Below are 23,780 nucleotides of genomic sequence, written 5' to 3'. Positions count from 1 at the left end.
TGGGCTGCAAAGCTGTACCATTTATTCTCTGATATCCCAGAGCCCCACAGTCTTCTTCTTACTGCAGACCATGGCATAGGAAGGGGTCATCAGCACTGCTGGCATCCAGCACAGTTGGTCAAAACAGTGACCACCTGGAAATACAGAAGCATGATAGGAAAAGAAATTTAACACCAGAATGAGCATCCTCGGGAGCTGATGGGTAGGATTTATTTCTGTCACAGATAGATTAGTCAAGGCAGGATCCTTAATGTCTCCATTGGAGATGTCCAGGCATGTCTTATACAAATAAATATATATATGATATTTATATATATATATTATAGCTACAGCTGCATAAATACAGCTACACAAATACTCGTTTGCCTGACCATTTCTTGGGCCTGAATAGGCTTGTCCCAACATTGAGGCATAGCACAGCAACACTGGTGTGTCCTGCCCTCAGAAGCTGTGCCCTACAGGCTCTGGGTGTCCTCCAGCAGTGATATGGGAAGGGTGCAGCAGCCCTCAGGGCAAAGAGGGTGTGCTCAGAAACACAAAGGTATTTTGACCAACAGTTCATGGAGATGAGCTGAATTGCCAACTGCCCTGGGGAGCAGTTTAGGATGTGCCTTGTGGGGCCATAAATACATGATGGTCCCATAAGGGGAAAGCAAAGATTCCCAAGCCAGGTTTGGGAAAGGCATCCTGATGGAGTCAAGCATGTAGCACAGAAAAACCTTTTTTTTCCCCACAGCTTCACTCATACCAAACCTAGAAAATTTTCTTCAATTTTGGGCTAACTTGTGGTGCAAACCTAACCAGGTCTGCCCCACACATCCTTTGCACCTATGGTGAGTCCCACCTTGGTGCACTGCTCCTGATACCATTTCTGGTGCACCTCAAACAGTCGTGGTGCAGTCTTAGCACCTCACAACTCGTATCCTCTCTCTTGCCAACAAGGCAAGCCTGAGCAGGCTCATTCATTGCTATCATCCACCAAAAGCACTGGGGAGCAGACAACTGTTGCTGTAGATGGCGGGTTTTTGCTGCTCTGCAGGGAAAACTATGTCACCCTTGACCTAGGAGAGCAGAGCCAGCCAAACCACAGTCTTCCCTTGCACCACATCACTCCCAGCTCCTGAAGCTCCCCAAGGCTGTGTGCAGGGAATGCAGGGAGGGGGTGGTCACAGGAGAAGAAGGCGTTCTCAGACAAAGATCAGATCTCAGAACATTGTATCTGCACTTATTAGGAGGCAGTAAAGAAGCTGGGCAATCAGAGATAAGAGTGAGCAACATGCTGTTCCCAGACGGATGGCTTGCCCGCTGGTAAAAGTGGGGGGCACAGCCTGATGCATTCTTGACATTTTGTTCTCCCAACTGATGCCAGCTCAGTCCTTATCAGCTATCTCCACGGTCAGTGATTTTTCACAGTGGATAACACCACCAAACTGCTTAGGAAAAAAATCATAAAGCTCTATCCTGGGCAGCTAAGCAGAATATTCTCATCCCAGCCTTCACATGGGGGTATTTGTGGTTTTACCTTTTCCACACTTGTCTGCTTAACCTCTTCCTCTCCATACACTTTTACGGCCCCTCCCCACCTGCAATTGCACAAACCTCAAAATGCCTTCGCTGCTGTTCCTCCTCTGTGCTGAACCACATGGAACAGGGCTTGGTGTCACTGTGCTGTGCGAGAGGCAACCTCTGTGCTCTGCTCAGTGTTCAGTCCTTTGTTAAAGCAATATTTGGGAAGCTCAATTATGTGTGCTGAAGCCAGGGATGCAATCCCATTGCTTCCCTTTTGGCTCTGGGATGGAAAAGCTTTCCAGTGGGTTATCTCACATGAGTGATGACAGTGACAAAAACATTCCCTCGAGTAATACATACTGGTACTGTTATACATATGGTGCTGCTCTGCCCTCCATCCTCAGCTTGTGCTGAGTTCATAGAATCATGGAATCACAGAATATCCCAAGTTGGAAGGGATCCAAACAAGGGATCATCGAGTCCAACTCCCAGCTCCACTCAGCACATCCAAAATCCACACCCTATGTCTGAGAGCGGTGTCCAAACGCTCCTTGCACTCCGGCACCCGGTGCCGTGCCCACAGCCCTGGGCAGGCTGTTCCATGCCCAGCACCCTGTGGTGCAGCCCCTGTCCCTGACCCCCAGCTGCCCTCCCCTGACAGCTCCATGCCGTTCCCTCGGGCCCTGTCGCTGTCACACAGAGCAGAGCTCAGCGCTGCCCCTCCGCTCCCTGTGAGGAGCTGCAGCCACCATCAGGCCTCCCCTCAGCTCCTCTGCTCTGCGCTGAGCGCACACGGGACCTCAGCTGCTCCTCAAACATCTTGTCCTCCAGACCGTTCCCCATCTTTGTAGCCCACACACACACACTGCCTCTGATATACCTACATATACCTACATATACAAATTTACACATGTACAGATAGACATGCACATCTGTATATAAAATCTCCATGCACATTGACGTACATCACACTACTACATTACTAGCTGCTTGGCAGTGCTCTGCGGTGCATCCATGTCACAGTGGCAGTATCCACAAGATGAGCTCTGTGGAGAAGGAGAACAACTATTTTAGCAGACAAAGAGCCACACAATAGTCAGGTTTCCAGGTTAACTTAGGCCCTTCTTTGGGTCTGTTTTGAAGGAAGCAGGATTGTTTTCTTTTCCGTTCACCCCTCCATTGCATTGGCAATGATGGGCATCAGCAGCTACAAGCCTGAATCCCTTCTGAACAGATTGGTCTACCACAGCCCACTGAGCTGCAGTCAGTCTCATGCGTTGCCATGTCATAGCATCACACAGCAGCTGTAACTAGCCATGCCCATATTTTCATGGCTTGCACAGGTTTGTGTGGGCCTCCACATCTGCATGCAGTCTCCCTCAGCCCACACATTGAGCCCTGCAGCTCCTGACTCATGTTGCAGGACCCTATTTGCCCATATTTTTGGAGGGGATACGCTGTGTTGATTGGCACCGTCTGGGTTAGTTCTGGCCCTGCAGCAGTCCAGCTTGTTTTCAGTTCCAGCCATGGGCTGGTCTCCTCTGAGGGAGTTGGCTGCATTCCTCTTTTCCTTCCTCCTCCCCTAAAAGCACCCAACCCATCAAGTGCAGTAGAGCCAAGCACTGCGAGCACAAGGGCAGCTTCGCAGGGACATGTTCTTTCCTTACATCTTGTGCAGGCACAGAGCAAAATGGGCTTTGGGCTTCCTCTGCTGCTTCCTACTAAGCATCAGTGGAAATTTAAGTGCCCGATCCTTCTGCTCTGACATTTTCTCTGCATCATCAGAGAATATTCAACAGTATAGATACAGAATAGCATGGCAGAGACCTGCCCATGGTCACTGGGAATGTGCCTTTCTGTTTATTCCACACAAATTCTACTCATTCTCTGTCCCAAGAAATGCTTCCCGGCACTGATAGAAACCCTTTAATACAAAACCCAGAGGCTCCCAACTCCTTACAGTAGTGGGACAAGATCTGCCAAGTGAAATTCCATGGCAGCAAATCCCATCCTCACAGTTCTTCCCTATCTGACAAGGACAACATATTTTTCCTGACTTTGGATGCTGTTTTACAAGCAAGATGTACCAGAGAGGTCCTTAAGAAGTTTCCCAGCGATGTCCCTGCAGTCATCAGGCATGTTGCCCAGAAGGGTTATGGAGTTCCCTCTTTTTGGCAGTCTCCCTCTTTTGGAGACTGCCAAAAGCCACCTGGGCACATAGGCCTGAGCACTCTGCTCTGGGTGTTCTGCCTGAGCAGATTGGGATAGATGCACCCAAAGGTCCCCTGGCCACACTGCAATTTTGTGCTTTGGGTGAATGCAATGCCACTGGTTCACACAGATGCTAATTCCAGTGATTAATATTGATTGTTTCTCCAAACAAGGAACTCCAACTTTTGTCTCTAAGGACGAATTCAATATCTCCTTAACAGTGCAAACTCACAGCTTCTTCATCTGAAATAGGAGGTAAATGGGATTGAGATGAGTTAAAGTGTGTGTGTTTGTGGTGCTCACGCTACAGGGAGGAAATGCATCTTAGTGCAAATTAGGGGAAGTGGAGGAAAAACAACACAAAGAAAATGCTCCATTGAACAGGAGCATTGAATTGGTATCCTGGCTGCCGGTTTGACTAACTCATGGTATCACTAAATCCCATTCTCCATGCAGGGAAAGAAGCCCTGCAACTGTGCATTGTCAGCGTGACGGAGGAAACAAGGGCAGCTGATGCTGGCTGGGGCAGTGTTGCTCCCGGTCCCACAGACAGACTATTGTTCAGCGTGGTGACAAAGGGCTCCCTTCTTTCCTCTACCTCACTCACTTGCTCATGGATGCATTGGAACAGTGCATCTTTTAGGACTGCATCAGTTATGGGTGGAATGCTTTGGCTGATTGCCATCAGGCCCCCGCTGCCCCTTGGGAAGGGGCACACACAGTGCTTACTCTCAGAACAGTCTAAACTCATCTCTTGGGTGCTGCTTTTTCACCTCTCCCCACAGGTGAGTGTTGCTGGAATGGGAGGTGTTTGACAGGGTGACCTCTTCCTCTGCTCACACAGAACAAAAGACCAGAAACATCTGATGAGTGGCAAGTTGTCCCTGGTGGGGTCCTTCCAGTCTGTTGTGCACACTTTACCAGGAAGACCCAATCTCTCAGTTGATGATCTCTGGCAAGTGGCAGTATCTAGTATCTGGCCAGGGGAGAGAAGACAGGGAAATAATTTTTTAACCAGTGAGAACAGCAAAAATCAACACAGTGGATAGCCAGCAACACAGGTGTCACAGCATCCTCAATTGTTCCGGACCATGCAAAGTGCTCAGTGTGAACACTGGTGATCATGTCTTCACTCAGATGACATTTTGCAGGAGGAGGTGACAACCCTGCCTATGACAGAGGGGCTGGAACTGGATGGGCTTTAAGGTCCCTTCCAACCCGAGCCATTCTCTGATTCTCTGATTCTACAATTCTATGACTCAGCTTACACCCCTGACAGATGCCTATTCTGAAGCAAGACCAAATATCTCACTGGAAGTTGTGTCTCTGGGCTGCATTCATACACAATAGCTCTGTTACAGGCAGTGGCCTTCCTTGCATGAAATACGATCATTTTTGGATGGAGGTTAAACAGGTGGAGCTGACTGAATGGTTCAAAACAGGGTGCACATGAGTAATGCTCTCCTCCTCTCCCCTTATACTTTCTCAGGAGCTATCTTTTCCACTTTGGGCTGTGCCTGAGGCAGGATGGCTCATGTGAAGCCTTGGCAGCATTGGCACACACATGTGAGGACAGACATGCCCTTGTCCTGAGACAAGCAGCCCAGGAGCACAGCTCAGCTTTTTCTCCAGGGTTGGGGTCCTGGATCTCTGGTTTTTGCCAGGGTACGGCAGATAGCTGCATGTATGCAGGAGAAGAAAAGTGAAAAGATGAAAGATGCCTTGTGGTCTTGCTAAGCCATATGTATTTACTTCCCTTACCTCTCAGGCTACTGCCAAGAGCCCAATGAAGAGCTGTGCTAACATGTCCACATGTTGAAGAGATCACAACTGTCAAGGTTGTGTCAAACGTGTGTTTCAGGGAAGTCACCAAAGAATTTTCTCCTTCTTTGTATCCAAATCTCAGGAACAACGAGACTGTGACTTGTATTCTATAGCTCAGGCTAAGCTGGGCAAAACCACTTATCTATGGCACTTGGGCATGCTGACATTCTGCAGCTGGAATGTGGAGTTACCTACAGTTAACTTTACCCACAACAGAACCAAGGGACAACTTATTCAGTATTGTTCAAGGGAGAGAGAAAGTTTGGCTTCAGAGCTATTTTTTATGGCACACATTTGCAAACAACTTAGCAGCTGTCTCCACAGTACTAGCGTTAAAATCACCCTTTAGTACCCACCCTCTGTTTTAAGTAGGCAATGCACATATGTTCTCATGCCAATACTCTTCAGTCTTTCAGTTCAAATAGCAGTTCTGTTTCACTGGGATTTTCCCATCTGATGTATTAATAGGCAGCAATCATATGCCCTTTTAACACTCATCTTGCCAGGCTAAAAAAAAAAAGCCCCAAAACTGGCTAGGCTCCTACTATCAGCCCTCACTTTTTTTTCAGATCACTCTAGTGCCAGTCTTTGCACTTGGTAAATATTTCTCACTCCATTTCCTGCTCTGCTGGAAGGTTTATTTGCCCTCCTTGCTACTGGCAGCACCTCTCTCTTGTGTCTCTTCAGCAACAACTACATTTTTTCCTCCAAGGTCATTGCTGAAGATATGAAGCTGGCTGGTGCCAAAATCAGTCTCTAAGGAATTTCATTACCAATTGCCCACTGCTTTATGTTTCAGCATCTCTTCATTCAGCAGTTCCTTATCCACTTTCTAGTTCAATTGTGAATCCCTGTACACCCCTGCTTTCACAATTTCCTTACCACTTGATATAAGTACATTCCACATAACCAGTGTCTAAAAGTGAGCAGTTCTCCCCCTCCAACACAAAAATAATCAAAAACGTCCTACATTTCATATAACCATGTTAAATGTTGTCCCTCTGTCACTTCAGTATGTTTATTTGTTCTTGACATTCTTCTTGGCCTCAGCTGTTCTGAGATCTTGAGTTTGTAAATAATCACATCCTTGTTTTGTCCCATTAACTTATATTTTGGTAAAACAGTTGGCACTATGCAACTGTGTAGTCCTTCTCCACACCTCAGCTCCTCAGGATAATTAAACATCTTCTCCATTGGACTTACTACTCAATGAGCCATTTTTTCAGGTCTTTGGGAACCTCCTGATCTGAATAAACCTTGCAAGTTTTTCCTCGACCTCTAATGGGATTGCTTCTATTTCTAGGCCTCTTGTCTTGCAATCCCCTTCTTCTACAAGTTTTTTCTTACAAACTGAGCCAAAACTGGATTTATGAGGTCTATCTTGATCTTGCTCTCACTGCACAGAGGTCTGATCTCTTTCCTTGATCACTCTTACTTTCACAAACAACTTCTTTGGGCTACTTAGGACTTCCTCAGCAAAGTCTGTCTCACCCTCATATCTGCCAATTGACGTGTCCTCTTCCCTAAGCTGTGTGACCTCTGCAGTATAGGGTTTTTTTGCTGAATGCTCCCATCCTTTACTGAGGAAGTTTTGTCATGAAAGAGAGGCACCTTTTCTAAACACTCTCCATCCATACTCTTGCTCAGGAAACCAAAATAGCTTTTGCAGTGTTAAGTATGAATATCTTCCACATACAAATACTTGAGACTTTTAGCTCAAACGTCTACATCACCTCTATCCATAACTTCTGTGATGATTCCTGTTTTTTGGTTGAAAAAAAAACCTCACTGTGGCCCCACGAGATTGACTCTTCCAATTTAATTTAGACAGAATCAGCCTGTGCCCAGTCAAGGTTAAAAGTTATCTCCTGTCACATTGTTCTGTAATGTCTCACTTGTTACCAGAAGCACAACAGCAGCTCTGATTAGGTTGCTGACTCTTTGTAAGGAAATTTGTCAGCAGATGCATCCGGGAATACCTGAACCAAGCCAGAGCTAGTAGCAATTATTCTCCAGATAGGAAGATAAAACCTGTAGTAATGACAATTTCTGGTAGTGCACATCTTTCTTAAAACATGAGAGACCTTCATCAACATCCTGAGCCAACCTTGGGTAAATGCAGCAGAATTCCAGTCATCTTTCCTGAAGGTAATATGAGGCAGATGCTGTTTTATCAGCTCTACTGCTTCTTGTTCCTTCACGGTCAACAACATCATGAGCAGACAATACTATCACACAGACTACTTGCCCTTGCTCTTCTTCCAGACCCCTTTTGAGACATGGTGATGATTTCACTTACGGAGTCCCCAGTCACACAGACTTATCTGACTTATCTTTCCAGGTCCTCCTGGGGTCTCTGGCTCCATTCTGCCCCTTTGCAGCCCCTCCTGCAGCATGTCTTCCTTGTCAGGTTCCCGGATGCCCTCCTCATGATTCTTTGAGCTCTGAATTTGACCTCTCATCTTTCTCTTCTTTCTCTGGCAGGTTCAGTTTTTCCTTTTTCTCTCCCAGAATTGCAGGAGTTGGGAGGGACCTCTGGTTCCATCTGGTCCAATCCCCTCCTTGCTGCTTTTCCTCCCATTTCCAGTTTGTGAGCTTTTGTTGAATTTCAGATGATGTAGTAGCAGGAAAGAGTTCTCTAACATGTTTGATAAGCTCTTCTCTGGTGTCTGCTCAGAAGGTGTGGTAGGGGTGACCCAAGCATATCAGTGCTTATGCTACAATGAGGGTACAGGGACTGGGATGAGGGAGTCTGCTCCTTGCTGCAGTGGGATTTCCACATCTCCTGACAACTTAGAATGATGTAAAGGCATCCTTAATAGGCATGCACCAATAAGTGAAGCCCAGCACCTCTTGAGCATCCTGAAGAAAAATACAGTATAGCTTTTGAGCATGAGAGTGTATTGTTCCATGGAAAGTGCTGGCTGTAGCTATCCAAAGCAAAAACGTGAACTTGTGAGAACAGCTGTGAGATTTCATCAGCCTTTGTAAGCCTTTCATAAGCCTTATTGAGTCTCCCAGCTCCAAAATGTCTGCTGACTTAAGACAGCAAGGGCAGGCCACGGTAGCACAGAGTCAGAACATGCAACTGTTTTCACCTGTAGACAGTAATTCTAGTTGCAGTTATGGCTGGGAATCTCATTTCCTTGGGAGGAAGACAGCTGCTGTAGGATTGCACAGTGTGGTTGACAGAGGTCAAGTAACTCTCTTGTTTTGCAATGCATCTGGTCCTAGCCAAGTATCAGATGAAGGCAGATGGGATGGACAAGTCTCCAGCACCTTACTCCAGATGTCAAACCTCCCACTCCCCTCTGCCAACACTTGAACCACGTTCCTCCCTGCAACTTCCTTGTCTCTTTCCCTTCGGTACCAGGTTTTCCATCACCGTTCTGCTGGGCAGTGTCATTCACATGGAACATTTCCTCCATTACGTTTCTGTCCTAGAGGTGATGTCCCGGCACAGCAAAGCCTGATGGCAGCATCACGGGACAGCCTCCCATTGCTTCTCGATGGCCTTGCTCAAGGTCACACCGCGTGGCAGCGACAAGAATAGAGCCTGTGAATGCCACCTTCTTATCCTCTTGTCCCAAGGCCAAGCACCTGGGACAAAGTAATATCCGGCCAAGTGTGACAGCAATGCCTGGGTGTGACTGTGGAGCTCAGGAACAGGTTACCGCCAGTGCAGCAACCCCAGCAGTGCACACAATAGGCAGCGAGAGGTGCCAGCTCCGGAGGCTGGGGGCCTGGGGACACGTTGTGCTGGAAACACTGGGGCCCCATCCAGCTGCACCAGCACTCTCTTGCTGCAGGACTGCCAGTTCCTCCCCGGGAAAGCAGCAACGCCCTGCTGCCGGTGCTCCAGTCCCAGCAGGAAGGTGGGGATTTAGGGACAATGCTCAGGCAGGGTGATTGAGCCATCCAGCAACGTGCTGGCCAAGGTGCGAGTTCTGTGACGTGTGCTCTGTGCTTGCTTTTTGCATAAGCATGCTGGGGAGGCAGCAGGCATGGGAGCTGCAGGGTGATCTTTGCCCCACCTGCTACAGCTCTGTCCTAGAGACGTCCCTTGCAGAAAGGCTGTCACTGACCCTAGAGGGACAACTATCAGATGCTGACAGCATGGACCCTTGAGAGCTTGGGGGATTTGGGCAGCCAGCCACTATGAAGCAAAGCTCTAATTTTGGTAGAAAAAAGGTCATGTAGCACAGGCTACTGCCAGCTAATGAGAAACGAGTCTGGACAATTAATCAATACACAATCTCCTCCGCTAATCATATTGATGGAAGATGAGCTCCATCCTCCAGGAAGAGCAAAGGCCATTGAGTTAAACCATTTAACAGCATTTATTTATAACCTTGGTGGTTCAATAATCTGAGTGTTCCCTGATAGCATCAGGCTCCCAGGGGTAGGCAATACTGCACATCAGGAAAAGAAATACAACAAAAAATCCAGCTATTTCTTAAGAGTAAAATAGCCCATTAAGAGAAATGAGTACTTTAAAAGGCACATTCCTTTTTTTTTTCAAAATTTTCAACCATAAGCACGTGTACACAAAGAATTTCTGCAACATTCCATAGAAATTCTCCAAAAAGCATCATTTCCCAAAGGGAAATGTTAAAAATATATATTGGTGAAGTCTTAGGGCATCCCTTGCTTGCAGTTGCAGCAGGATGCCCTGCTCAAGAAGTCCGCCACAAAGCGTTAGAGAAGAATTTGCATTCTCAAACCACACCTTTCCTCTGGCAGGCACAAAAAGCTTTTTAAGAAACCAGGCCCTGTGGGTAAGGCGAGCTCACACTTGTGTAATTACGGCCTGTGTTGTAACACACACGTGCTGAGGGACAAAGATGATGTCAAGACACAGCTGCTTCTGCCACACAGCTGGCTTCCTGCCTCCCTGATACAAATCCTGCTCTTGCTAGGCTGCAAAGAAGCGGGTGGTTGGACTGTAAATTGGTGGCTTCAGATTGTTCTTTGTGGTACTTTTGTTGTCCCAGCAAAATAACGCAGCCCTTCGCTTGCACTGTCCATCCATCTGAACAACATGGGGAAAAGGCCCTCCTGCTCACAAAAGACAAAAAGTCTGCTTGCAGAGCTCCCTGCTGGGACTTATTTACAGAGCACTGCTGAGAGTCACCAAATGTGCTTGTACAGCTCTGGAGATCGTTCAAATCCTCAGTTCCCAGACCAGTGATTAATGCTGTGCAGGGAGAAGTTAGGGCTGAGGATAAAACTCTGCTTTCAAAACAAGGACCGCCAGTCTCAAACTGAGTAAACATTTTCCCTTGCCTGTGTCAGCTAATCTGATTGCCAATAAGAGGGCAGGCTGTGGGAAATGGCAGCCACGCTGCTGAACTGCCATGGCACTGAAGAACATGTGTTAGCGGGCACAGTGGGGATGGGTTGATGGTTGGACTAGATGATCTTAGTGTTTTTTTCCAACCTCAATGATTCTGTGATTCTATGATTCTGTCCCCCAGCACTCTGTCCTGCTCCATCCATTGGGGCACAAACAGAGCTCCTGTGGTACAAAGTGAGCTCGGAGGTAAACCTCTGTCTCTGATCCTGGAAGGAACAGCAGGTTACTCTCCAGAGCCTCATCCCCCCATTAACTCTTACTTACAAACAGCCACAGGGCCAATGCATGCTCAGAGGATGTGCCTCGTCCTGCTGGATCCCAGCACAAAGGTACTGACGCAATAGATAAACCCGCCCTTTGAAAGAGTAACTGAAGCCAGAACGGGATTTTCTCACACTTTGAAAGCATCTCTGGACAGGAGGGCTTAACTGCATTGGCAAAGATGTGTTCCATGTGCCCAGGGTCTGTGGAGGCAACCTACAAAGCTCTGCTGAGAGCAGCTGCCCAAGGCAGCATCCAGATTGCATGGTTGTCCATGAGAACCTGTGACATTTAGTCTACAGATACAGAAAGCATATGCAAGTACAGATATATATATATATGTGCAAACACATGCCACCCTCCAGTGCTGCTGTGAAAGCCCATCCAACCAGCAGCTGTTGCCTCTGGTACTGCCAAAGGCTAATGAGATCTTTTTGAAAAGGGCTCTAAGCCTGCGTGCATTCAGGTTTAATTTTGTGCTCATCTTTCCCAGCTGAGTTTGCAGAGAATGCTGCTATTGTGAGAACAAGAATCTTCCTGCCATGCCAGCACACGTGGGGACTGACGTTTCATAACCTGCCTGCCATCAGGAGGACAAAGTCCAGTTGAGTGGGCATTGGCTCTGCCTTTCCTCTCAGATAGTGCAGGATCACCTGAATGCAAGTTTGGCATGCTCCCAGGGCATGGCACAAGGCTGGCCAAGAATGTGAGGCAGAGCCATTATCGGTGCACTGTCCCTAACAAAGTGAAGACATTCTGTTTCATCAGAAACTAATATTTGTCCCTGTTCTTTCCAAGCAAAGGCAGAAGGGCGCAGGCTGTGCCTGCTGCAATGTGTACCTGGTGTGGGGGCTGCCGATCAAACACTTTGACTTCAGAATTCAGGAGCAGCATTCAGACTGAGTGTAAAGCAGAAAAATAAAGAAGGGCTCTTTGGGAAGAAGGGGAGAAAAAAATGTAGAATCATAGAATCACCAATTTTGGAAAAGATCTACAAGATCATCCACTCCGACTGTCCACCTATCACTAATGTTTCCCCACTAAACATGTCTCTCAGTACAACATCTAAATGTTTCTTGAACACAAATAACACAGAATAACTTAATTCCAAGCGTTTTCCCATCACAACAACCACAGAAGCTATGATTTGCAAAGGAGCTTGTCCATTCCCCTTAGGTGAAGGAAGGAGCTGGTCATACAGAACCTCTGCTCTGGTGTCTCCCCATTATCTTTAATGCCAGAAGCAAGAAAGATGAAGCTCTAGGACTTCTCCCAGCATTTTAGTTTTGGCTTAGGCCCCACACAAGCCAGTCAGCTAAACAGGATGCTAAAGTATCTAAAGAGATGATGTTAATCTTAATTCTGTATGACATTTGTTTATTTTCTTTGTAATTTGACTCTATCTACAAACCGGACTCTCTTGCATTTGTAAGTAAATACAATCCATTTGTAAACCAAGACCTATTGGCACAGCTGAGCCTGAGCGATATGACGCGTACTGGAAGACGCCCTGCTTCTGCTGGGCAGTGACCATTTCACACAAAGCTGTCCTGGAAAACTCTTCATGTCCATTGCCTGTGAAGTGGTGGGAATACTGAGTGGTGGGGATGCTGTGGGTCTGCCCACAGACCACCGAGTTGTGAAACTGTGATGCTAGGGAGGCAAGAGAGGCTGTCTGCTTAAAGAGGTTCCTTCACAGGCATTAGGCTGAGACAGCTAGCCTTGGAAGCTGGACTAGTGAGATGGAAAGGGCTTTGGAGAGGCTCCACAGCAGAGAAGCTAGAGTGGCTCTCCACTGTTCCCTTCCAGAGTGAAGGTGACAGGCTATTTCAGCAAAGGAGTCTGCTCCTGGGGTGCCAGGCATCTGCGGAACTCACCTGCAATCCTTTGGTTTTTTTGAGATGTGCAGCCAGAGGCAGTGGTGAGGCAGTACGTGTGTTTGTTGGGAGAAACTAGCCACATGGTGGTTTTTAAGGCCTCGATGCTATGTCACCATCTCTATCCCAGAACCTGTCTCCTCCCATGTGCCACTGCTTTACAGCCTGCTGTTGCCTCTGCACCCAGTCCAGAGTTAATATTTTATCTGCAAGTCCAGGGAAGCTTGGTTAAAATAGTGATAGCCTTGAAATGCCAAAGCTAACTTCAAAATGTTCCCTTCCAGATTCTGAAACACTGCTATTACAGTACTCCCTGATAAGGAAAAGGCTTGGGCTAACAGCTGGGGAGATTATTCACAGAAATCAGTGCCGTGATTGTCTCTGGATCCCTTTCATCTTTCCTTCCTGAACTCCACCTTTATGGAGAGCGAGTGGATTACTCTTCCAGCTCCAGGGAGGCAAAGTGGGAGCAGCTCTCCAGCAAAGGAAAAGCTGCTCATCCTGAAAAGGTTTCTTTGTTCTTGTTGCACACGATCATTTTTCCACCACACAGCGTAATTATGGGAGGGACCGCAGTGACAAGGGGACCAATGACGCCTTTTTATTTAATAATTAACTCACGCGGTCGCCTGGTGCCACACATTGTGGCCAGTGCTGCAAGGCGGTAAGATTGTGCTGGCTGGTGGGCTCAGCACAAGATGGGCAGTATGGGAAAGCTGATTTCTCATTCTTCTGCTCGCTTCTATTGTGCTCCAACTTGCCAGAGCTTGGGTTTCTCCATCAGCGACACCTGAATTGCTGTGGATGTTTCTTCCTTCCTGCTGAGAACTGCCCCAACAGCATTTTGCATACACTGCACACACTGTTTTGCAGAAACAACAGACACTGTGGTATAGTGTTTCACGGGGACGGTGTAACAACTATTTAAAAGAGCAAAGCCAAAGTATGTAGCAAAGGCAGCCAAAAAGATTCATCCTATTGAGTCCTCTGGCTGCAGTCACAAAGCTCTGCCTTGCTGCCCAACACCACTCAGTCACAAAACTGTGAGCTTTGCAGCTCAAAGATACAGGTGTCAGTAGAATTTGCTGGGAACCTTCTGCCAAACTTTTTTTTTTCAAGTTTTAATGGAAGTTTATCACTTCCAAATAATTTCCAAGGGAAGTGCTGCTTCCAAGTAACATGTCAGCATGATGTACCGCTCAGGGGATCCTTTCTGTGAGCATCATAATATTCAGATGTTTTTTGAAGTTTTGTAGAAGGGGAGTCTATTTCCCACTCTGTTTGACTTATAGAGAGGCAGAGACAAATCTTACTGGCAGAAAAACCAATCTCAACAAACATCCTTTAAGGTAGTGAAAATTGCCCAAAGGCAACCAGTGACACTTGCAGCCAAGGCTGTCAGCTGCAGTTTTAGCAGCTCCTCCCTCTAAACAAGAGCCTGAGATGTCAGCACATGTCCTCGCTGCCTGGGAAATGAGCTCTGTTCCTATATCTCTGTCTATTTTAAGGCATATCCCATTTGCAGTCCTTTCAGCTCTCCATGGTCAGGAATGCGGCTCCTTCTGGAAGGCATCCACTTGGCGAGACAACTGTGCTCTGACTGAGGATCAAGCATGCACCATGAATGCTCCTATGGGGTTGGGATGCCCTGCCCAGAGACATCAGCAGCACCATGTGTCTGTGAGCACCTCTACGCAGCAGGTTTCCAAGGTTTCACAAGCTCAGCTCTCAAGGCAGAGCAGTGGATGTGAGAAGGACTTGGGTTTATACCATTCACACAGCTCTCACTTATTCCCAGTCCTCATGCATCTAGCAGTGCTTCAGCTATACCCTGTTGCCCATATCCTCCCTACCTGCCCCACGTCAGTTTCCTTTCGAAGCCTCCTTCACACTCCTTAGGTCATGAGTGCTCCCAATAGGACATGCTAGGCAACTGCCATTCCACGTCTTGGGGAGGCTGCCAGCCAGGCTCTGCGGCTCAGATAGTGCAATGACCTTCAGGAGGCTGACTGCAAGGTGAAAGAACACAAGCAACTGGTTATTCAGCGTGCAGGGATTAGCGCAAATAAAGAAGAAAAAAAAAAGCTCATTTGATCGTCTTCTGTAAAATGTTATTGTCTAAAAGTCAGATCTGCAAGCTTCAAAGCAGAAGCTAGGAAGAGCCAAGGGCCAGGGTAATCTCAGCTCAGAGTCCTGGTGGACACTTGGCAAGGCTCCCAGTGCTCAGAGAGCATGAGAACCAGTGAGGAGTGGGACCATATTGTTCCAGAACACATCTGATTGAGTACACCGGTTCCCTATATTTCCTGCTTTCCATATGATCACTCCCAGAGAAGCTCAGTATGATGTTATCATCTCTGATTCAAAGTAGGAGAGACAACAGTCCGAATCAGGAGCAAACTTTGTAGAAGATTGAGTTTGAGATGAGATCCTTGAAAATCCTCTCCCAGTCAAATGTCCTAATGGTTTCTGAGAGACTTGGTGCAGATTTTTATTGCTCTGTGACCACCAAATATTACTACAGAGTTCAATTTACCTATGCTCAGAGCACTCCCGGGGCAGACTGGCTGGGCTGGAGGGAAACAGCGCCTCAATTGCACCCCAAAATCCCAACCCCAGGTGGTTGATTAAGTCAGAGCACAGATGAGAGACCTGGGAAGGGGAAAAGGGAGATCTCAACAGATTTCAATACTGTTTTTGCTTAAGTACAACAGTGCTCTTGCAATGCCAAGAATGTAAAGGTGGAGGCAAAGCTTAGGATAAAATGAAGATTTGAGGCTAAAATTCTCCTTTTTCAGTCCTTGAATAAGAAAAGCGTCTCCATATTTCTTCTCAGGCTCATCAAGCTCATTGATGTGTGACTAACTCTTTCATTGACCAAAGCCCAACCACTTCCCTCACATGATCTTACATAACTGCTCATCTATTTTGTTAATGAATGGAGCTTGAGAAAATTTCCATTGCCGAAGGCCCTTGGGGAAAAATGCACAAACATAGTCTCCACATTTTGCGTACCAGCATGGGATTTTCCTATGGATTAACTGAGTGCAGTGGAATGTTTTTTTGATTGCTGTCACCCGTGCCTGAAATAGTAAGCAAACAGATGAGCACCACATAGAAAGAAAAAAAAAAAAAAAAAAAGAGCCCCTTCCTGAGCCAGAGGAAACAGGAGACTCCCTGTGCCAGGAGGAGCAGCAGGGACATCATCGCCATGGCCACAGATTGCACCTATTCCCAGGCAGGTGGTCACTATCAGGCAAATGCTGCTGTGTTTGCTCAGCGCTGTACAGAGCCAAAATACCTCCTGGCCTCCCTCTCTTCCTCCCTGGCACAGACACAGCAGTAATAGCTTGCTCGTGTCCTGGGGAAGATCTAGTCCCGGAGCGGCAAGCAGCTCTCCCTGACCTGCCATAGCCTGGACGGAGCAATGAGCACAGTCCCTATGGAAAGGTTTCTTAGGGTACTTCATAAGCTGAACTGTTTCCTCAGTGAGTTCTTCAGCCTCACATGGAAGGAGGCAGAAAGCCCTCTCTGCTCTCCTTGCCCTGAATGCAGCATAATGCCCCAACTCCCAGTTTGATGCTAGGCAGCAGTGGAAGGAGGTGATATTTCCCTGTTGGCTGTATCAGCACGCGAAAGGCACACACACACGAGCGTGATACTGCAGATAGGAGCTGGAAGGAAGTTAGGGATACTTCTAAAAGCCCATACTGATTCTTCAGATTTTCCCAGTTTATCCACATTATAATGTAGTGCTCCCTAAATCACTTTTATCCCCAAAGTCATCCCACGGGTAGAAGGCTGGAGTAGGGGAGCTCTACCTCTCCTAATGCAATACCACGCAAAGGCATTTATAAGTGCTAGAGATACTGTGTTTCTCAGAAATGTGATTCATGCTGTTCTCTGAGGATGTACTTTGGAACCAAAGTATTTGTTATGTGTGTGGCATGGGCTCCCTGCTGTGTGAGCTGCAAATCTCATGGCCATAGGGCTTGGGGGGATGCTGCTGAAGCTAGCAGAATAGCTAGCTTGAATTTGGCACTGCACTACCGTGAAGGATGGAAATGGCAGCACTGAAATACTGGAGGATATTCCTTTCTCTTTCAGTTCATGAGGAAAAAATGTAAATGCAGCCCTAGCCTCTGTAATGTCTGGTCCATGTGCAATGCTGAGAGAATATTTAACTGCTGAAAGAACATTCCCTTCCAGAGGATCGAAGTGAAGTTAATCAGTTCCAGACTATATTCAAGTCATGGGTGCTAAGAGGACAACACAAGTACAAAACCTTGAGGATGTTCAAAGTCTTCTTCTACTCCTGGCAGTTCTATATCTCCCCTGGGATGCTACACGGAAGTATCTTTTCACCTCCTGAGAAAGCAGGATTATTAACTCTCTCAGGGACAGGCCTGTTAGAGAGGGAAAAGGACAGGAGAAGTGACAAACAGGGACTTTTTAGATCCTCCTTTTGCATCTGGATGGTGCTTCAGAAGCCTGGCAGCAGAGGCTGCTGCAGCAGCTGAGCTGGGAAAGCCCTGAGGCAGGTCTGGAGAGGTTCCCTGACCTACAAGTGTGCTGGGTGTTCACCATCTCCTGCTGTGCTGAGATTCTCATGACAATCTGCCAGTGGTTGTGGATCTCAGGTTTTGGAAGGTGCTCAGTTTTTGCCAGATCCTCCTCTTACACAGCAGCATATTTAGTTATTCTTTCACCCTATAGTACAGTTGATTTGCCCTCACCTAATGGAGACTTAGGTATCAGCATACTTTCTCCCACATGCATCACTGGCTGACTAGCTAATGAGATGGAGTCTGGGCTGTTACTTCTCAACCAAATTCTGATTTTTCCTAGCACTTCAGCATGGAGATGTCGCTCTGTGGAGAGGGGAAAAAAAAGAAGTATTTGCAAAATGCATTTACCATAACCCCTTCTCTTTCCTGCTGTCTCATCTGAAAACCCCCTTGAGGCTCAAGGTGAAAGTTTCCAGTCCTCTGCAACAAACAATATTCTTTTCTCTAGAGCCCAATTTGCTTTGAGCTGGGAAGAGAAAGGAGGGAAGTGATGCAGTCTCTAAGTTCATTTGGATGACTGAGCACCTCTCAAATGCTTCAGCCAAAGCACTCATTACTGTTGGTTTGTTTTGTTGTGTTTTTTTTTTGTTTTTTTTTTTTGCTTTTTTCAGGGGGGCTTTTTTTTTTCTTGTTAACAGAGACAGAGATCTTACTATGCAACTGAAACCTTCGTGTGTTATGAATAGCTCAGCTACTTCTAGAGGAATGATGACTTAGAAGCCACAGTGGTAAACTGAATTCTGTCTTCAAAATAACAAAGAAGAAGTCTGTGTTGCTATTTTCCACCTTGAATTTAAATCCTCTGAAATGAGCAGCCCTACCCAGGCACTGCATAAAGTTTTTCCTGAAGTAAGACGACAAGCAGGGAGCAAGCTAAGCTGATTAGTGCAGCTAAAGCTGTATCACATTGCCAGAGCGGGGTCATATGATGGATCACTGGGGTAAGTAGTCAGGAAGTTTTCCAGGGGCAAGGGAGCAGATCGGACATAGCAGAGAAGCCAGGTAAAATGGGCACTTGGGGAGTGTCTAGGGGATCATCCAATGTCACTTGTCTGCTGTACACAGTCTGAAAAAGCAGGGACACCCTTGCTTTGGATTACATTTTCCACCTGCTCTGAACACCTGCTCTCCACCAGTGACCCACATCTTCAACACAAGGTCGTGGGTCCAGGGATGGCACAGTAGCCCACTTGACCCACTGAGGGGCCACTTTGGAGCCAAGGGCAGCGTCCCAAGACGGCACCCACCCTAGGATGGTACCCAGTGGCAGGCCCAGCCTGAGCCTGAGCCCAGCCCTTTGCAAGCATGGCTAGGACTCGGTGGCTCCTGTGCAACCACATGACACTAGAGCAAAGGCTAGGCCTGAGACTTTAAAAAAACATGAAGGCCATAAGGTTGTGATGATGGAAAATGAGTGCTCAGCCACCCCATAGAACGTGCATTATTAAACAGATGTGAGCACTGGCTGCCACCTGCCTTAGAGCTGTGCTTTCCATACATGCAGAACTTCTACAAGCTGTGCTTCTTATCGGACTCAGCTGTTGAAAAAGAAGGCCCTTTGTCTGATACCTCCATGTGAACCTTCTTTAACCACAGATTTTCCAGCTCTCACTTTCTCTTTGCTTTTCTTTACTGCCCTAGCATAGATCAAGAACATTGCCAGAAAATAAGACAAAGGCTTGCTGCAAGAAATAGCAGTGAGTGGGCAAGCAGGGACGCACAGAGCTGCATGGAGAGTGGAAGAGAATAGCTCCTATTATTTTGGTAAGCCGCTGTTGACCTTGAAGCAGGACTCACAGGGAAAGGTAACAGCTGGTATTAGACAAATGATACAGCTAGGGAAAACAGAAGAGCTTTCAGACACACAAATCCTCCTGAGCTGAAGCAAAAGACTGTGAATATCAACCAATACACAAACCACAAAAGTTTTCCGTGCCTCTCTCTTCTTTCATCAGAGAAAATGCAGCTCTGCAGATAAATACTTTGCCTCTGGACACGTAGCAAAACAGGGGCATGACAATATCCCTTGATTCGGGCTTTTCTGTGTTGGTGTGGTACTTGTCCATCCACAGAAGCTGTGGCTGTTGCTGGAGCCACCAACCAAACCTATTATGGTACTGTGCTAGTGCCCCCAGAACTTGAGAAGCACTGGCAGATGTCATTGCATCACTGCACACAAGCAGTTTTTGAATGCAATGCAATCCCTGCCTCAATGCAGAACTGTGACTTACACTGACTCCAGAGACACCAGGTCATCTCATGCAACTGCTCCATATCAGACTTCACTGCAAGTAGTCATTGCACTTTACAAAAAAAAAAAAAAAGAAAAGCTGTTTGCAGGCACTGAGGAGATCTACCAGGGTTCATGAGAGCTCAGCATCAGCACTGAAAAAGCAGGTGGGGTTAGAAGAGACATCACAAACCTACCACAGAGCTGTATCTAACGGGCATCGAAGCAAACCATATTCTGCCCTGTTACAGGGACAAGCAGTTGTATATTGATTAATGATGTCAAAGCCTCCAGGGGATCTTTCTGAGAAGCAGGCAGTTTACTTAGCATTCTGAGATCTCTGTTTCAACTTTAAGCCAGCAATTCCTGATTTGTCTGTGGGCAGACAGACATCTTGGCTTCAGTACTGCACAATGGGATTTGTACAGGAGACTGTATTTGAGTGTAATCACATTGTGTGTCACAGGAGAAATCCAGCCCATAGGGAGCGAACCATGACTGGTGCTCAGCTAGGCAATTTCTTATTGTACGACATGGCTGTTTTCAGACCTGCTGCTTCAGCCTGTGTCGCTCTGCTTTCCTTATTAAAAAATTCTAGGGACACTTCCCCAGCAACAAAACTATTTTGTTCAGGAGAGAAAAACTTAGGACTGACCAACCCCGTTACCAACAAGAAGGTGTCTCAGATAGCAACAAAAGAACCAGTATCAATAATGGAGAGGGGAGAGAGAGGAAGATGCAATGAAACGGAGAGAGAGAGGCCAATCAACTTAATGCAACAAGGCCCAAGGTTAGCGAAGGGCTATTTATAGACTCCAAGTGGTTCAGCCCTGTGCATTTAGAGGCTGGTTCAAACTGGCTCCTTAACAGCAGTTATAATCATTACAGAAAAGCAAGAGAAAAAAAAGTGAAAGCTTGGAAAATTCACTGCCGGAGGTAAAGCTTTAGAGCCAGGGCTGGCTGGAATCAGAAGTAACTGCATTACGGATAGATTGAAAGGTTAATAGGAAACCAGCTGACACTGAAAGGGAACAATTAGAGAGGTTAAGGGGCTTAATATTAGATTAATGGTTGCCTGGAGGAAGAACAGCAGAGATTTCAGGAAAATGGAGAACGATGCACAGAGGGGTATTTTTCATGGATGGAGAGCTCCAAATCTACTCCTGCCACTCCCTGGATAAACTGGAAGGAGGTGGTTCTGCCATTACTTGCCAGTCTCATTCAGTCTCTGCCCCATCTCTCTTTTCTCCTGTCTCCTTTCCTTACATACTTTGGGTTTGCTTTCCCCCCTTAAGCGCTGTCTGTCTGTGTGGTCTGTATTCAGTGTCTTCTTTGTGTTCTTCACCCATCCCCCCACTGTCTCCTTAAAGGTCATGATAATAAAATTATGCTGAGAATTCCCATGGCCTTTTAATTCCCCTTCAGCATGCTGCTCTCCTTGGTGGGGATTGGACATAGCACTTTTACCGGCATTACCCGTAACCGAGTCAAGATTTCAAAGAGAAGCGTTTTGCCAAAGATCAGATGACACGTTTGTCCCCCAGTAAAGTTCTGCTGACTTGATGGACGATAATGACATTAGCGAGGCCCCTGAATATCAGAAGTGACTTTAAAAATCTTCTTAGCAGGACAGTGTTGGACATACTGCAGGGAGTGTTGAGTTGGCACAATACGAACTTACAGAACGGCTCAATCGCCTCTCAGAACCCAAAGGGAAGGTGGAATGTTCTACCAGTGGCATTCAGCACATAGGGCACAAGGAGCACTGCCCTAGCAGGTGAAGGGCCATATGTACATTGCTGCTGTATGGGACAAAAGGTTAAAACAGGCCTCTTAGAGGAGGAGAAGGGAAAGGAGGATGTTCCGTAGCTCAGAGGTTCGGATTGCTCTTCTGGCACTACACGGGGAAGGAAATAAGCAGTTCTCCATCCCCCAGAGGATGGTGTGAGCAGTAAGGAGCTTGGGATGGGCTCTCTGCCTCTGTACAGAAGACAGACTGCAGCCATAACTTGACCTGTTCTACTCCCTCGGGGTCATTGCCCCTGCTAGCACACTCAATCACTGCACCTCAGTGCCACAAAACCTTGTCACACAGCACCGCCAGCTGCTGCCTAGGACAATGTTGGGAGTATCAGGCTCCTCCCCGCACCACCCTGGGGGACATCTGAGGCCCAAGGAGAAATTCCTCCCCCCTGCAGGCTCAAGGCTCTTTCCAGCCCCACGTGCTTCTCCCATGGGACAGAGGGAACTTTCCCCGAGTGCCTGGCCCTCAACTGCTCCTCGTGGACTCAAACAAGTGCAAGCTGGCTGGATCCATCTGTATCATACACGGATTCCCACAGCACAGCCTCTCCTCTGAAAACCTCCCAAGGCAAGATTAGAAAGCAGCGCACTCAGCACTTCCTTCTAGGGCTGTAAAAGCCAGGCTGGGTCTTAGACATTGCACAGGCACCTGACAGAAAAGTTTTCCCACTTTTGATAGTGACAGTGAATGGTCCCAGCACTGACGAGCCACAGCCTTCTGTAGCATGTTAGCTCCAGCACACTTGAGATGTGGCTTAATGCAAACTGCAGAGGTCACCCATGGGCTTCCAAGGGGAACAGAACAAGCAGGCTCTGGTTGGCATCAGGGGGCCACTCAAGCTGTTTTCTTCATTTATTCCTGACTGCTGAGCACCGCCAAGGTACTGCAGATTGGTACACAGACTGGAAAGATTGCCAGAGAAGTGCTTGTGGATGTGTGTCTCCCTTCAGTGCTGCTTAAAAGCAACAAGCCTGAGAGGAGAGCCCCGCTTCCCACCTCCCTGTCCCACACAGTACTCCCCAGATCTAGCACAAGCCTTGCTCTGCACCCGGCCAGCCACAGTGCTGGGGCTGCACTCCCACTGCCCAGCACCTGCAGCCCGCTGTGTCCCAGAGCTAAACATACACTGCAGCTGGGGAACTCCAAGCGCTCTACAAACAGCCATTAATCCTCAAATCATCCCTAGGAGCCAGGCTTCTAATTATTTGGCTTGCCATTATCTCTGGAACTCACTGTGCTGTTCCTCCAGCCCTGGGATGAAGAAAGGTAAAACAATACCCACTATTTCATAACAAATTGCAAATTAAATCGACTCCAGCTCAGCGATTAGGGGAAATGTTACCTTTTCCATAATCACCCCCTGCAGGCAATAGCCTGAGAAAATGTAGCAACAGCTATTCTTTAACAGTTAGGTAAACTTTGACATAAACCTGGTGTGACAGGCTCCAAGTAAGACAGCCAGCGAGTGGCGGATTTCTGACAGCGGAAAGCAGGAATCCTACCTCCTGGTTCCTCATTTTATCAAACAAACTGTCTCCCCCTCCGAGCCAAAGGGGAGTGCTGGAGGAAAAGCAGATAATGCTCTCCATGTCTTTGTAAGAGCTTAAGGATCCTGAAAGATTTCAGTCCAAGGGAAAAAAATTAAACATTTTTCCACTTGTGTTGTTTTTTTTTTTAAACACCACTAATGTGGATCTTCAGGAGTCTGGAAGTCACCAGTCCGTCCAGCCTACATAATGAACAAATGAAATACAAGAAAGTACAGGCAGGGAGAAGGAAGGGGAAACAGAGTCAAAGTCCCAGAGTGCTGTTTGTGAGTAGCAACAGCATAAACACGGCAGCACAATATACAACATATCAGTAAGCAAAGAGGTGAAGTTCAAGAACAGAGTCAGGGTATGAGAACCTACAGGGGTCAAACTCCAAGTAACCCCAGAGGCCTCCATGGACAGAAGACAAGGAACAAAACAGGGATCCCCATACCTTCTCCTTCTGAAAGAGAAGCCCTAAGTGGTGTGAGATGTGGAGTAAGGCAGACCCAGCCTACAGGAATGGGAAGGACCAGATAGCAAGCAGAGCCGCAGCTCTCCTTTTTATTCCTCCTGTATTGGCTGGGCTTGTGCAGATGGATTCTGAGAGT

General features: G+C 47.2%; 1 long non-coding RNA gene across 1 annotated transcript; it reads right to left on the bottom strand.

Annotated features, from left to right (window-relative positions):
* Positions 1-23,780, bottom strand: LOC128072501 (uncharacterized). The gene is made up of 3 exons (XR_008202306.1): positions 23,624-23,780; positions 14,892-15,047; positions 1-134 (listed from the first exon to the last, which is right to left on the bottom strand). It is a non-coding gene; the product is annotated as an uncharacterized LOC128072501 (long non-coding RNA).

This window comes from Tympanuchus pallidicinctus, unplaced genomic scaffold (genome assembly GCF_026119805.1).
Source record: "Tympanuchus pallidicinctus isolate F22 unplaced genomic scaffold, pur_lepc_1.0 scaffold10, whole genome shotgun sequence".
NCBI classification, from domain to species: Eukaryota; Metazoa; Chordata; class Aves; order Galliformes; family Phasianidae; genus Tympanuchus; species Tympanuchus pallidicinctus.
This window is presented reverse-complemented; position numbering and strand designations above follow the sequence as displayed.